Source organism: Hippocampus comes, unplaced genomic scaffold, assembly GCF_001891065.2.
Source record: "Hippocampus comes isolate QL1 unplaced genomic scaffold, H_comes_QL1_v1.1 scaffold261, whole genome shotgun sequence".
NCBI lineage: Eukaryota > Metazoa > Chordata > Actinopteri > Syngnathiformes > Syngnathidae > Hippocampus > Hippocampus comes.
This window is the reverse complement of record NW_017805824.1, coordinates 4,230,951-4,238,517: the sequence shown is the minus strand read 5'-3', so window position 1 is coordinate 4,238,517 and position 7,567 is coordinate 4,230,951.

Sequence of the window (7,567 nt, the reverse complement as noted above, 5' to 3'; positions counted from 1 at the left end):
ATATATATATATTTAAAGTGCCTTTTATATATATATATGTAAAACACATATATATATATATATATATATATGTTTTACATACATTGTGTCTCAATGGGCATATATGAGAGATGAAAAAGGATGTAACTCACCCAGAATAATATTCTGTCAGCTATGCATGTCCTTGACTTTCTGCCCATACTTACTGAACTGTGTTTACTGTTTCATGAGAAATCATAATGACATCAATGTTTAATCTGCAAAACTTTAGCCAACTGACTGCTGTCAGGCTGCTCAATAAACACACATGAAAACCTGGACTCAACCCATCCAAACATTGTAAATAGCACAGCCACCTTACGCAGCATACATGCAGTTGCATATATGCTTATATCTATATTTTATCTATATTTTATTTTATATTGCATTCTGTACTGTGCACAGTTCTTTTTTTCTGGAACATTTATTTTGTGCGTGCAACCCTTTGTTTTTCTTTCTACCCCACCCCCCCTTCAATTCTGCTGCTGAAGATTGCAAATTTCCCCATTGCGGGACAAATAAAGGTTTTCTTATCGTATTCTTATCTTAATTATTGTTATTTTGAAGAGGCCTAATAACGTTCGAAATATTGGTCGGGTTCAAGAAAAAAAACCTTACTAATAATGTCTTCTATGACTGTTCTGAATGGTTTTATTAGTGAGGATAAAGACTGTACTAGTACATGGACCTGAATATAGATATCAAGGATATTGAATGAAGCTCAAACAGATTTCCATGTTAGAAGCCGTATTTACAAAAGAACATTGAATTACACTCGTTAAATATACTGGTAGGTAGACATTGTGCCTCTTTATGCAGTGCAGACAAAAGTGGAATGACGCTCTGAAGCTGCACGAAAGCCTTGAGTGATTACATAATGTAAACAAATCCAAATGAACATTTTCTCTTCTCATCTCTTTGAGCACAATGTCTCATTGTTATTGACAAGAGCAATAAAAGGGCTAAAAAAAAACAAAAAAAACTTGTGGATCAGACGTTGCATGAAGCATATTGACTGTATTTTAATAGTGCAAAAAAAAATCATGAGATAACATGATTAATGCGGTGCTGTTGAGCGCTGCACTTCATTGTTTCCAGTATCTATATTATATTCCATGACTTCATCTATCAATCCATAATCTTGTGTGTGTGTGTGTGTGTGTGAGAGTGAGAGAGAGAGAGAGAGAGAGAGAGAGAGAGAGTCACAAATTTCCGGCAAAATTGCCATGTATTAAAAAAAAGACACAGAATTGACACATGAATAAATAAATACATGCACTGAATCCATTGCAATTGGTAAATGGAGTGCAATGATATTGCGTTTTATCAACGCCACTCAAAACTTGAGCAGTGTATTTCTCAAAGAATAACAAAGGTAAATTTCCCTCCTGATTGAATTTACCGGGTATTTTGTTCTCACCAGCAAGTGACATCTCAATGCTCAAACTGCCGAGTCAAAATTTTGAGGTCTGGGAAATAATTGACAATAAATTATAGTATTGTATCATTCCCAAGAAATGAATACATATGAGGAGCGGTGTGCCAACAAAACAAACACACAGAATCAATTCCTCCTCCCTAATTTAGCTTTGGGCCAATTAAAAGCTCTGATCTGATTTTCAAGTTAAGGCAATACAGTTTTTTCTTGAAGTGAAAAAGTACATGACTTGGTGTTGAACTGCATCCACTCTATTTGTTCTGTTCATGTCGTATGGTATGAACAGCCAACTGTCACTTGGCATCATGTCAGTCACTCACAAACCGCACAATGTTTGTTGCCTACTCTCCAATAGAAAAGACTGCAAATGTTGCCAAAAGCGTTGACACAGCAAAATCTCCACTGTCCCCCTCCCGCAGCTTCACTGTGTGTACTTTCGCCCGCCCTCCCCAACCTCCTATAGCTTCATCTACTGCAGCACTGCTTGACTTTCTTGGCAGGCGCAGCGCTCGGGACCTTTACAGTCCACATACCATGAGAACGAGGAGAGCGAAAGAGTTATTTGGAGGAATAAATTTAGCACCATTACCTCTAGGCTGTCAGACAGGTTGGCGCTAACGACAGAAAGTCGGTGGTGAAGTGGTACTGAAAGGATGGCTGATGAGAGTTTCTCATGAGGAAGCAGTGCGGAAAGCCCTTTGCACAGTTATTTGATATCCTTCATATCCAAGGTTCATCTACTAGTATGATCTGTGTTCTCACGAGGAAGACAATTGAGCGCGCTAGTAGAACAACAGTGGCGCAGGGCAACTTTTGTACTTGTTATTAGAGGCAGAACTGTGCACTAGTTGATATTTGCATGCTACTAGTATTACTAATTGTGGTTATTGCTGCTGTAAATTGGGAATTTCTCCATTGTGAGACGAATAAAGGTTTTCTTATTCTTAGTCTTCTTATTCTTATTGCAATCTTCAGCTTGTCACATAAAATTTTACTTGCTAACACCAGTAGCGCTCATAGTGCCCAGTCGTGAACTAGTGCAGTTTGTCCTCACTAGTAACGCAGTTCTCTAAAAGTGACAACAAAGTGTGTATTAGTACATGCACCTATTTGATAGCCTTGACATCCAGGTTATGGGCCATGTACTCGCAAACTCTTTGTCTCACTAATAAGACAATTCTGTTTACTAGATGAAATACTAGGAAACTTGAGTAGTAATGACAGTGTCCTACTAATGGCATTCTTTCCACTAACGTATGACATTTCTGCAAACCAGTAGGACAGCATGCATGCTACGACTACCACTAGTTGTTGTTGCCACTTGGGAGTGCAATTTACTATATACCTCATGATATCACTGACTGTATCTTTAATTAGGTCCGAAATAGTCCACATATTGTCATGATTCATATGATTTTGTAAGACAACTTTGACTGTAGTTTAATTAGTGCCGAATATCTTACATATTCCCATGTCAATGCCTGATTCATACAAATTGATATAATCTTGCAAGACAATCTATTTTAACCCTTCCTTGAACAGTGTACAGTCACAATTTTAAAAAATCCATGCCATAACGTTGAATCTCAATTTTTAAACGTGTGTATGTGATTGTGTGGATGTCTCGGGGAGTGCAATGTATTTATATGTTTCATGATACACTTAGGGCGTGGATGGTCCTGCAAAATCTCGTTGTAACAAGTGTGCAATGACAATAAAGGATTCATTCATTCATTCATTCACTTCTTAGTTTTCCCCAAACTAGTTCACAGTTTTGCCTTAATAGCAGCGCTGGATTGTCACCCAAAAATAAAAAAAATTAAAAAATCAGCCCTGGCATTTTGGCTTCGACCGCCCTGCCCCCCGACTGCTTGTATTACAATATGAAAGTGTTGAGCATGTCCTGATCCCGTCCTGTTTGCTTTGCGTTTCAGTCTCAGGCTGGAGTGTGCGAATTCCCTCACCAGATGCAACTGACACGAATCTGCCATCGTTACCCTCAGCCTTTACAAAGCCATGCCACACCGACAACTGCTGTCGGATTATTAGCCTTGCTCATGACTCTGTCTCCGAGTGCTTAATATTTCGAGACATTCTTGACATTTTGCCTCACAGCTTCTCGCCACGTTTGTTTCACAGTATTTTTGTTCTGTAGACTCTGTTTATGTTCTTGGTATATTGGATTCTCTTGCCCTTTGAGTTGACAAGCAATTTACATTTTTTCATACATGTTAATAACTTTACATCTTTTTGATCAAAGTCTCTTATCTGTGTCTACGATCCTCCTTCTGTCCGGAATTCTTCCGGACATCGAAGGGAGTCAGTTACAGTATTTCTAGAAAAATACAACACAAGTGAACGTTAAGCACAACTGCTCCCCCACGCCACTTTTCCTTATCTGCGGCAAAGTGCTCACCACAGCCTACTGTGCGTTGTACGCTGATTGTTCATTAGATGTTGCAAGGGAAAAGTAGAAAGGTATGTAACCTCAGATATCAATCCTCTTAAACTGATTAAAGCCTTACCATGGATTGCACTCCATCACACCGGTCAGCATCACACTGGTCAGCTGCCTGCTGTTATGCAACAAACTGAGTTCAGCATATTTCGACAATTGCCGCATTTAGATTCATTATGCTCCCATCAATCACTGAACACAGGAGAGATTTTTCGGGTGCGTGCAAGTAAATTAAATGGAGTGTGATGATTTGTTAAAATGAGCAGCTGCAGTCACTCGCTTTAACTCGAAATTAAATTGGTTTAAATTTGCAGTCATCCATCTCTTTTTTTTTTCTTTGCCCTGGTGACATTAAAGTTTCCTGGTGGGTCAAAAAGAGCATGTGAGAGGCCCACATCACACTATTGTCCCCTCACCCCAGGTATGGCATTTGTCTGTTGTGTGCATGTAATTTCTCTCTAACGTGTCATCATGTAATGCTCTATTTGCGGAAGTATCCATGGTGATAATGATGTGAAGTCATGGAATAAGGACAGACAAACAACAAGTGGATGCCTCAGTGTGGCACAGATGAGTGTGAGCCGTGCTTTGACTGCCAGTCTATTTATTTGTCCACTGGAAGAGGATGAAGGGAGTGGGTGATTACACAACACAAAATAGAAAGACCTCAGCCGAGATAGAACAGTACATAGGAGATGTGCATTTATTACTGCGAAATAGAATCTGGGGTCAGATGTTGTAATCTGACTGGATTTTGGTGATCGGATGAGATCAAATCTTGAAAATGTGTTGTTCAAAAAGGAAAGAAGGATTCGGAAATTAGATTAGAACACGTAATCCAATCCTAGTTTTCACCTGCATCAAACGTTCAGTGTTGCTCAAAACATTGCTTTGAGGTGACATTTCAGAATGTCACCGAGTGCCGCCCGCACGTTGCAATAGATACAGAGAGAGTGAAAGAGTCACAGAAAGGCCTAGAATTGGATGGCCTTGGAAATAGAAAATAAAACGCCTGTTGTGAATTTGGCCCTTCAGTTCCTTGTTAGAGAACAGCAAGTTGTACTGAACCATTGAACAGTTGCATTCCAAAGTTTACAGGATATAAATGTCTTCTAAATTTGACTAACCCCATAGAAGAATGTTAACTCAGCCAAATTTGACTTACTGAATAAATTGTCAAATATATGAAATGAGGTTTAAACACATCTTTCTGTCAGCGCTTAAAAACTGTGGGTGTGTCCAATGAATGTGTTGAAATCATAGACTGGCTTGTTGCGGGGCTTTTCATGCCGTGACAGTGAAGCGTTCTAAATCGACCATGCCAGCACGAAGCCATGGTACACATGCTGGCTGTCACATAGGAGGTCCCCACATCCCCTCGGCCCACACACTCTTCCGCCATTTCTGCGTGATGTGCTTGTACTCACGACCGACCAACAACGAAAGCGCTCATTCCAGGTGTTCAGTATATGCTGTAACATAACTGGCAGCCAACGGCATGCACTGTTCCCAACAGTGTTTACACAAAAAAAATCTACAGTGGAATGAGTTACCTCTCAAAAACTAATTGGAAAATAAACAAATTGGCAGCAGAGACTTTTGACAACGGAGTGAGGCAGGGGTAATGTTGTTACAATATTCCGCCGTTACATGATACATCTACACTGAAACTTTCTCACAGGCCTCCACCAAGACCATTCATTCATTTTCCGATCCGTTTAATCCTCACAAGGTTCGCGGGGGGTGCTGGAGCACATCCCAATCATCTTCGTGCAGTAGGCGGGGGACACCCTGAACCGGTTGCCAGCCAATCGCAGGGCATACACAGACGAACAACCATCCACGCTCACACTCACACCTCGGGACAATTTAGATTGTTCAGTCATCCTGCCATGCATGTTTTTGGAATGCGGGAGGAAACCGGAGTACCCAGAGAAAACCCACGCAAGCGAACATACAAACTCCACACAGGGAGGCCAGAGCTGGAATTTAACCCGATATCTCTGTACTGTGAGGTCGACGTGCTAACCACTGGACCACCGGGCCACCCCCACCAAGACCACACAATCCTTATTTGAATCAAAATCACCAAAGGGACATATACTGCAGGTGAAAACATGGCATGCTTACCACTTATCAAATGCAAAGATGACTGCCTATGCGCATTAGTGATCCTGCTGTGTGGATTACCCAAGTAAGCAGAGTAATAACAATGTATGCGTGACACAGCCATGGACATGGACATGAGATAATGGCAAAGAGAGAGAGAGAGAGAGAGAGAGAGAGAGAGAGAGAGAGAGAGAGAGAGAGAGAGAGAGAGAGAGAGAGAGAGAGCGAGAGAGAGAGAATGAGGTGGGAGATAGTTTGGCTTGGTGTTGACAGGCTGGTTAAAGAACAAAATAATGAGGTCAGGAGCACTGTGTACTGTCTCGGCGGGCTCTGAAATACTGCAGGTTGCGGAGAGGGGACGAGTTCTCAGGCCACACCAGATTTGATACCTTTCCCTCTCTCCACCACAACACTCTGCACCGCTTTGTATCAACCATGAGCTCATTTTCCCTATATACTCTATTTACAAAAATGTGAGGTGTGTACAGTACTCACTTTTGTGATTAAAATAAACAATACTAATAAATTTGCTCACCGGTGGAATTGCACCATAGATTAGAGGCGATTATAATTTGTGTGGAAGAAGTTGCCAAAAAATAACAGCAACAGGCCACATAAAAAGATATCAAGGGCCAGACCTCGCCCACAGGCCTTGAGTTTGACGCCTCTACATAATGGATAGCCCCAACGTGCATGGTAAACATTGATTTAGAACACTTTGCGCCTTAATTCTCGGCCCCCGCAGCGGTGCCTCTTGTTTGTTTTTGTGGCGTAAAGAGCACTCAGAACTCAGCTCCTTACCGGTGGTCACCAACTGTTTACCGATTAATCTCCGCATTTTGAGCTGAACAGGCTGACCCAATTTGCGAAGGGTCAGCAGTTGAGGAAACAAGACGAGACGCAATTGTTATAAATGTGTTTATTATGACCACCTGCTGGTACGTAAGGGAAAATGTTTTCACACTGGGGCCAGCTTGCATTCTGTGGATCTGTGTCATGTGTGTTTGAGCTTTGAGGAGTAGAGTATTGTGTTTCTCTTTTATTTATTAGCCTCTTATATAAGCATCAGCAGGGAGAAGAGCCGTGCTGAGGCAAGTGACAAAGGCCACCGAGACGGCACATGTTGTACATATTACATTTGATTAAGCTTGAAATTAACCACCGGGAGTTGTTGTTTGAATCGTTGCCGTGATTACATTGTCATCGGAGTGCGTTTCAGGCCTACTAAAAGGACAATTACATGTGACAAGTGAGGCATAACTGAACTACTAGAAAACTGCACGGTACTAGTACCTTTTACGAGATAAGTACTAATTACTGTGAGCACTAGTTGTTGAACTGCTCGTCTGCCAAAGTTCTCTTACTGGTGGGCAAAAATATCAGACGATAGTACAAAGGTGTGTAACCCAAGGCCAGATCCAGCCCGCCACATCATTTTATTTGGCCCACAAGGGCAAATCATGCGTGTTGACTTTGTTTCATGCTAAAATACAAAAGTTGCAACAAATTGTCTTCACTTTAAATAACATTTATATATATATATA